The sequence below is a fragment of the Blennius ocellaris genome, assembly GCF_963422515.1.
Source record: "Blennius ocellaris genome assembly, chromosome: 13".
NCBI classification, from domain to species: Eukaryota; Metazoa; Chordata; class Actinopteri; order Blenniiformes; family Blenniidae; genus Blennius; species Blennius ocellaris.
This window is the reverse complement of record NC_137662.1, coordinates 22,589,902-22,599,342: the sequence shown is the minus strand read 5'-3', so window position 1 is coordinate 22,599,342 and position 9,441 is coordinate 22,589,902. Positions and strand designations below refer to the sequence as shown.

The window sequence follows — 9,441 nt, the reverse complement described above, 5'->3', positions numbered from 1 at the left end:
TGCAACAATTGTTGTTGCAACAGTTGTCACAACAGTCGTTGTTGTGAGATTCAGAATCCCAGTTGGAATGAGGAGTACTTTTAGTTGGAGGAGGAGTACTTTTAGTTGGAAGAGTACTGTCGTTGTTGTGAGATTCAGAATCCCAGTTGGAATGAGGAGTACTTCTAGATGGAGGAGGAGTACTTTTAGTTGGAGGAGGGGTACTTTTAGTTGGAAGAGTACTGTCGTTGTTGTGAGATTCAGAATCCCAGTTGGAATGAGGAGTACTTCTAGATGGAGGAGGAGTACTTTTAGTTGGAGGAGGAGTACTTTTAGTTGGAAGAGTACTGTCGTTGTTGTGAGATTCAGAATCCCAGTTGGAATGAGGAGTACTTCTAGATGGAGGAGGAGTACTTTTAGTTGGAGGAGGGGTACTTTTAGTTGGAGGAGGAGTACTTTTAGTTAAAGGAGCACTTTTAGTTGGAGGAGTACTTTTAGTTGGAGGAGTACTTTTAGTCGGAGGACGAGTAGTTGTAGTTGGAGGAGGAGTACTTTTAGTTGGAAGAGTACTGTCGTTGTTGTGAGATTCAGAATCCCAGTTGGAATGAGGAGTACTTTTAGTTGGAGGAGGAGTACTTTTAGTTGGAAGAGTACTTTTAGTTGGAGGAGGAGTACTTATAGTTGGAAGAGTACTTTTAGTTGGAGGAGGAGTACTTTTAGTTGGAAGAGTACTGTCGTTGTTGTGAGATTCAGAATCCCAGTTGGAATGAGGAGTACTTTTAGTTGGAGGAGGAGTACTTTTAGTTGGAAGAGTACTTTTAGTTGGAGGAGGAGTGCTTTTAGTTGGAAGAGTACTTTTACTTGGAGGAGGAGTACTTTTAGTTGGAGGAGGGGTAGTTCTAGTTGGAGGAGGAGTGCTTTTAGTTGGAAGAGTACTTTTAGTTGGAGGAGTGCTTTTAGTTGGAAGAGTACTTTTAGTTGGAGGAGGAGTACTTTTAGTTGGAAGAGTGCTTTTAGTTGGAGGAGGAGTACTTTTAGTTGGAGGAGGAGTGCTTTTAGTTGGAAGAGTACTTTTAGTTGGAGGAGGAGTAGTTCTGGTTGGAGGAGGAGTACTTTTAATTGGAAGAGTACTTTTAGTTGGAGGAGGAGTGGTTCCAGTTGGAGGAGGAGTACTTTTAGTTGGAAGAGTACTTTTAGTTGGAGGAGGAGTGGTTCCAGTTGGAGGAGGAGTACTTTTAGTTGGAAGAGTACTTTTAGTTGGAGGAGGAGTACTTTTAGTTGGAGGAGGAGTACTTTTAGTTGGAGGAGGGGTAGTTCTAGTTGGAGGAGGAGTGCTTTTAGTTGGAAGAGTACTTTTAGTTGGAGGAGGAGTACTTTTGGTTGGAGGAGGAGTACTTTTAGTTGGAAGAGTACTTTTAGTTGGAGGAGGAGTGGTTCCAGTTGGAGGAGGAGTACTTTTAGTTGGAAGAGTACTTTTAGTTGGAGGAGGAGTAGTTTTAGTTGGAGGAGGGGTAGTTCTAGTTGGAGGAGGAGTGCTTTTAGTTGGAAGAGTACTTTTAGTTGGAGGAGGAGTACTTTTGGTTGGAGGAGGAGTACTTTTAGTTGGAAGAGTACTTTTAGTTGGAGGAGGAGTGGTTCCAGTTGGAGGAGGAGTACTTTTAGTTGGAAGAGTACTTTTAGTTGGAGGAGGAGTAGTTTTAGTTGGAGGAGGGGTAGTTCTAGTTGGAGGAGGAGTACTTTTAGTTGGAAGAGTACTGTTAGTTGGAGGAGGAGTACTTTTAGTTGGAAGAGTACTTTTAGTTGGAGGAGGAGTGGTTCCAGTTGGAGGAGGAGTACTTTTAGTTGGAAGAGTACTTTTAGTTGGAGGAGGGGTAGTTCTAGTTGGAGGAGGAGTACTTTTAGTTGGAAGAGTGCTTTTAGTTGGAGGAGGAGTAGTTCTAGTTGGAGGAGGAGTGCTTTTAGTTGGAAGAGTACTTTTAGTTGGAGGAGGGGTAGTTCTAGTTGGAGGAGTAGTGCTTTTAGTTGGAAGAGTACTTTTAGTTGGAGGAGGAATACTTTTAGTTGGAGGAGGGGTAGTTCTAGTTGGAGGAGGAGTACTTTTAGTTGGAAGCGTACTGTTACTTGGAGGAGGAGTACTTTTAGTTGGAAGAGTACTTTTAGTTGGAGGAGGGGTACTTTTAGTTGGAAGAGTACTGTCGTTGTTGTGAGATTCAGAATCCCAGTTGGAATGAGGAGTACTTTTAGTTGGAGGAGTACTTTTAGTTGGAAGAGTACTGTTTGTTGGAGGAGGAGTACTTTTAGTTGGAAGAGTATTGTTTGTTGGAGGAGGAGTACTTTTAGTTGGAAGAGTACTGCTAGTTGGAGGAGGAGTACTTTTAGTTGGAAGAGTACTGTTAGTTGGAGGAGGAGTGCTTTTAGTTGGAAGAGTATTGTTTGTTGGAGGAGGAGTACTTTTAGTTGGAAGAGTACTGTTAGTTGGAGGAGGAGTACTTTTAGTTGGAGGAGGGGTAGTTCTAGTTGGAGGAGGAGTACTCGTAGTAGTGGTTGGAGGAGTAGTTGTAGTAGTCGTTGGAGGGGCAGGTGTAGTTCTTGGTCTGATGGCAACATACCAAATCAGTCTCCCACGGACTCGGCCCAGTTCCTCGAGGAAAGGCAGGAATTTGAGGCCTTTGGCGGCATGACCCACGTTCGGAGTGCCACAGCCAGAAACGAAGAACGAACGGAAATCTTTCTCAACTGTGGAAAAAAACCCAACATATTTTGTATTTTACGAATCTTCTTTAGTTTAATCACAGCTTGTCACTGTGTGTAGTTTTAATCTGAACAGCAAGCGGTTCAACAGACCGGCTGCAGCCATGGAAAAGAAACAGTCACCTATTTCACAAATTAAGTCTTACATTGAGTGATTGGGAAAAGGGGCGGGCTTCCCGCCAATATACCTTTTTACTCAGGAAAATTACAAAAAAATAGTGTAATGTCCCTGCACTTGTGTTCTTGACGCAATGTTAATATTTATTGATGACATATGTTCGTTCCGATTCTTTTGTGTCACCTGAACGCTTCGTGAGAGCGACTTGGCCTCTGATTGGCTGAGAGTGACGAAGGGGGCGGGGACAGGTGAGTTTGCGGAGCACGATACGGAAATTGCCTCTGTGTGTGTGGGTGTGTCAGTTCGGAGGAGCGACAGAGACTTCCCCGGTTGTGTTTAATAATAAAGCGGCTCTACAGAGAAGAAACTCGTCCTGCTGGACTCTAAAACAGTATATATAATAGTGATATGGAGAAGTAACTTTAATCTGATCACTGCTTTCGAAATAGTAACGCGTTAGATCACTCGTCACTGAAAAAAAACGTGGTCATATGAGAGTAACACGTGACCAGCATCACTGCAACTTCCATTGACTTGCAGCTCGTGCAGACAACTGAGGATATGCAGTTCTAACAAACGGACAAATGACTGTTTTCACATGTAATTTGCAATTAGATGCAGCCCAATAAAGGGAATGAAAATAATGATGTAATTTATGTGACTGTTGGAAATACTACTGATGACTTAGAGACTTATTACCATCAAATTGTGCCATTAAAACTATAGAAATGGACATTGTATTACCAAGTACACTGCTAACATTAGGCCCCCCAGAGATATATCAGTGTTGTATTTGTAATCTCTGCTGGACCAGCATTACAGTTTTATAGTTCATTATAGTTAAAACACTTTGACTATACATGTAGAAACCTGAAAAACAACAGGTAATTAAAATAATAACCAATTAATAATAATAACAATAATAATCACTGACCAGTAGATGTGAAGCAGGTGTTCTCAAGTCCTTTGCACTGCACAGTGGAGTCACAAAATGAGGTGCTGGGGTTGCAACCTGGACAATGTAGGCCATTTTCTGGTTCAAGGTCAGGATCTGAAACATTGAAAAGAAAAACCCAATGAGAACACAATCAATTCCAAAATACTGTACTTGAATGGTATTTTCTCTTTTGTGATGCGTCTGTGCTTACAAGGCAAATTTCTACTGTTGCAGCCGTCACTGTCGCAGCATTCAGCATTTGCGAGTGAACTTAAGCTGCCCAAGTTGGTTGCGATGAGACGAGGCCCCGTGTTTTGACACAGCCTCCGACGTGCACAGTCCTTGTAGATTCGACGGGTTACGGTCCCAGAAGAATTGACTGCAGGGTGAAGTCACAGTTCAAGAATGTTCATTAAAAGTCCACAGAGAATATTCAAACAAACGTTTTTAAAACAAAAAAACTAAATAAACACAAGGCCTTACCGAGAATGGAAGCTGTTATGCACATTGGTTGGCCGCGACGACAACTACGACTTCTTGAGCGTTCACAATTAGGATCTTCAGGGTCTTTGCATCTGTCACACACTATAGCTCCAGCTGCAATGGTGGGAGAAAAAAAAAAGAAATGTCAACACATATCTTCAAATCACAATTGTTTGTATGCTATTTAGCATTAGCATTAGCAGATGTGCTTTGTCTTGTTAGATTAATCACCTTTCTTCGGCTGAGAGTTTTATCTTAAGTTAAATGCTTATTTCACTTTAAACAGTAGTACTGCAAAAAAGGTTATATATGACTGTGGAAAAAGACATTTTTACTTTAAAAAAACTGTTTTATGCAATTTCAGTATCGATGTACTGATTTTATCTGGTCTTTTACAGGATTTTGGTTCGAAAGGGCTAGAAAAACCAATGAATTGATTCATTTTACAATTTTCTGTAATTAAAAGCGATTAATCGCATTGTTTTTCAACTAAAGACTGAAGCTTGTAGTGGATATCTATTCAGGGAAACCACGGAATTAATGTCGACTCAATACACAGAGACTAGATTTAAAACCAAAGACTATATTTTAAAACGTCCTTTTAGGTTTTGGTGAAACCGTTTCTCTCCAAGATTAGCAAAATAATAAAAACATGAATTCATTAATTAATGCTCATCTCACAAAAGTGTGGGTATTGTTAAGAGTGCAGGTCCTGCACCACATTGAGTATTTGAATATTTCTAGAAACGAAGTTGTGGAGTTATTACATGAACAAAGTGCCAATAATATACTATAACACACACACACACACACACACACACACACACACACACACACACACACACACACACACACACACACACACACACACACACACACACACACACACACACACACTTACCAATAGTGGCGACTGCCCAGAAGAGTGTCAGCGAGATGATGAGCTTCATGATGGTAGCTCCTCCACATGATCAGCACTTCCCTCTATATATGGTGTAGCAGTCGCACACTGATGACAGATTTATTTAAATTACTGGTGGTGTATTTATTTTTCTAGCATTATTTCTATTTTACTTAATGGACAACTATCAAATCCACTTATACTCACACCCAACACTCGTTTCTATTTTGAAAAAGGGTGTGGACACACTGGGCACAGCGTGACATATTTAGTGTCGTACTGGAGCTGGAGAAGGTCAACGCCTGTCTCGGAATGGACCTTATATTTACATAGCCGAGTTAATTATTTCTATTTGAACTGGTTTCCCACTCCCTCCAGAACTGTCCTTGCAGCGACCGTAAATTATTCATAAGAAGGTGGAAAGGAAACCATCTCTGTGTGTTTGTCCTGCGATGCACTGGCGACCTGTCCGGGTGAATCCTGCCTATAGTAGATATGTCTATATGCATGCTTATGGCTTGAGGGAGGAAACCGACGACACACAGAGACAACTTGCAAAATGGTTTTGTTTTGTCACAGTTTTAATACTTATCATGTACAGTGACCATGAGTGTCATCAAAAGTGCTTATAAATAAAAGGTACTCTTCCACTTCTCATAATAATTATTCGTATTATTATTATTATTATTGTTGTTTTTATTTAAATTATAACCAGCATTGAAATCTTACAAATCAACAATAACTTCTGCAGCAATTTCAGAGACGTTATCATGGATCATGATCATGTGGATCACACCACACAGCACACGATTGGCCACATGCGTCAAGAATCTTTAACCATACATGACGCCATCACTTGTTCATCACTTTTCATTCCTTCCACACAAGCTTTGCTAAACTTGCCCACTCTCTTGGATTTGTCACACAGCAAAGTAGAGAAAATGCCCAACGGATGGAGCTTAAAAACTCGGCGCTTTGCAAAGATTCTTTTGTTTTCAGACACACGTGACAAATACATTCACCATTTTATTTTTCCAAGAATACTTGTTTGGCAGTCCTTCAATAATACTTAAATGACATATTGAGAAATCTCGCTCGAGACTGAACAGTTGATAGTCATAACATTTCAGCATAGTGTTGTTAATTTTAGCTGACTATGTTTTCAAGCATTGTGACTCACGACTTATTCTTTCAAAGTACAATCAATAAACATTTAGAATCATGAAGGAGCGGGAATGAAGTTAATTAAGAGTGATTAACATCGTTATTATATCCATAACTGTAAGGTGGAGCCCTTTACATGACTACTTGTTGCTGTTTGCAAACCAGTAATCAGATTAAAGTGCGTTGCTATTTGTGCGTCCCAAACAAAACAGAAGAAAACTGAACGTGAACGAATGGGAAGGAAAGTAATCTGGTGGTGAATAACTGAACATGAAGGAGATAAAAACACATTACGCTCCCCTACATATTCAACTGAAAAGACGCAGTGCAAATATCACAAGACCGCTCCGATCTCTGCTCTGCTTCCACCACCATTGGACTCCAGGGGCATGGACTTCACTGCAACGTTAAGTACAGGCAGGTTTAACCTACAAAATCATGTTACTGTCTAGATAGAGCTGCTCAGGCTGGTTTAATCTAGAAAATCATGTTACTGTCTAGATAGAGCTGCTCAGGTGGGTTTAATCTAGAAAATCATGTTGCTATCTAGATAGAGCTGCTCAGGCGGGTTTAATCTAGAAAATCATGTTACTGTCTAGATAGAGCTGCTCAGGTTGGTTTAATCTAGAAAATCATGTTACTATCTAGATAGAGCTGCTCAGGCTGGTTTAATCTAGAAAATCATGTTGCTGTCTAGATAGAGCTGCTCAGGCTGGTTTAATCTCATAACAGTTGGAAAATATTTGGATCAGTGTGATAACTGTAAATAATATTTGTAGCACTAACAAGGATTTTGTATGTTGTCCCCCCCCCCTCTCTCTTCTTGATCTTCTCTCTCTTTGAGCGCTCCCCCCCCCCCCCCCTTTAAAACTGGTGAAGCCCTGATCCTGTGCCTTGGGACCCCAATAAAAATACTCCTGACAGAAGAACCTTCTTTTAACACTTTATTCCAAGCAGCACTGACAACAACAGCAACATATCCATGACAATCGTTAAGCTAATTCCGGTCGCAGTAGTGAAACGAGATCAAGCCAACTAGCGGAAGCCAGCTTGTTTGTCTCGAGGAGGTGTTCTTAGCGAGGTGAAGAGCGTAACAACTGGGTTATGACTGTGATGGCGCTGGATTATATGTGCAGGCGGAGCATCACATACGTCATCACAGATCACCTGCCGTAAAGGCATGCAATACGTGTTGTACTGAGTGAATCGCCCGAAAGGGACCAGATCAGACAGTCTCATTGACCGAACGGATGATCAGAGGTTCAGAGATTTTTTCGACCTTCATTAAGACTGGGACAGAAGTGGAGGATGAGTTTCTCAGTGAAGCAGCAGCCAGTGTAGGAGTAGATCAGAGCTGCAGTATCTGCATCATAAAAAGAGACCAGACCTTCCTCATAATCCACAAACACCCCCACCTTCTCAGGAACACGCCCCAGAGAGAGAGAGGCACTGAAGAGTTATCAAGAGCATAGTACTTATATCCATTTCTCAACCAAATTGTCCAGAAACCTTCATCAGGGCTCAGTGTGATCGTTCCCTTCCTGTTGATGGACTCTTTGCACACTCCTATAGTCCATTCAGTCTTTCCTTTAAGCTGAACTTCAAAGTAGGATTTACCAGAAGAGAAACTCTGTCTGCCTGAAACACTCACACAAGAGGAAAATCTCTTTGGATAGTCTGGAAGCGGCTTCCTCACATCACTACAACTCACTCGTTTCCCATCATCAGACAGGATGAGTTTAGGATGTGCTGTATCAGGATCAAGAGTCACATCCACTGCAAACTGCTGCTTCTTCCTGTTCAGCTCAGGCTCAGACACCTTCTTCAACTCTTTTCTGACCGTCTCCTCCAGCTGAGCCACAGCTCTCACCACAGTCCCCTCATATGACGATGGAGGGACCCTGACCTCCGTCCAGTGCTTGGTGGGTGGAGCAGCTTTCAGGGAGGAGGAGCCTTGGTGGAGGTCGAGCTGGTCTTCAGAGCTTAAGAGCTGCTCCGCCTCTAAGCTCCTCTCTGTCAGCTCACGGATCTCCTCTTCCAGATCTTTGAGGAGACCTTCAGCCTGTTTCTCTCTGGCTTCCTCTTCCTCGTCAATCCTCTCCTTCAGCTGCTTCAGAGCTCCCTCCACATGCTCCATCAGAGCAGTGAACACCTCAACTTATTAATACAAGTCGACAAAGTCGGCATAGACACTGATTAGATTAACAATACAAATGACATCCAGAACAGAATTTAAAAAAAAATTGAAAATTCAAGGTACAATGTGGCTGAACACTCAATCTTAGTTCACATAAATACGTTATTACAAACCAGACATGCAGTATGTTGTCTGTACAGGTACAAGCAGCAGCTCTGACTGGAGGTACAATACCCGTGTAACGTGCCTGGCTCTGCATGCAAGGCGTCAAAACCATAGTGTAAAAAAATAACAACAACACACAAACAACTGATATAATATAATGTTTGAGTCCAAGATTGACGGTGTTAAGATCAAGTGATGAACCACAACTCGCTTTTTTCATAGGTTAGTGAAATAGAAACAAATAAGAAACATCGTCTTTTAGGTTTGTACAAATTCCAGTTTGTGTTGCCGTTCGGATTTACTATAACATATACGTTCAAATCATCACATAACTTAAAGCACCACGCGGGTGACTTAATCCGATAGGATTGTGGAGGCTTTCAACTTCAGCAGAACAGAAATACATTCAGAAGCATTGTAGTTATTTATACCTGTAGTAACACCAATCCTGCTTGTGGAATGTGCATTGTTCAATTCAAACTCTGCTATCTGTAAGCATGCCCTGATGTCTGGACCAATAGAAATTACAAATGAATATTATTTTATTTTTATTTTTTTTATTGTTATTATATTTTGACATATTTTAAATTTAAACACAAAAAAAGTCATAGACCAAAGAGGACATGCACGAATCACATACGACTACTAACACTACTAAAGTGCTTTATATTCACCACTGCGCCTCACATGATGAATATGGTTGAATATATTTGGCTGTTAAGAGGAAGTCTGACACATTTTGTCATTTTTCTGCAATTTTTTTTTAATGGACAAAAAACATTTATTTATTGATTTGCTTGTTTATC

General features: G+C 41.1%; 1 pseudogene across 1 annotated transcript; it reads right to left on the bottom strand.

The window, feature by feature from the left end:
* Positions 1-7,318: 7,318 nt before the first annotated feature.
* Positions 7,319-8,481, bottom strand: LOC308138486 (zinc-binding protein A33-like; annotated as a pseudogene). The gene has a single exon. The product of its transcript is annotated as a zinc-binding protein A33-like (transcript).
* Between the last annotated feature and the right edge of the window lie 960 nt (positions 8,482-9,441).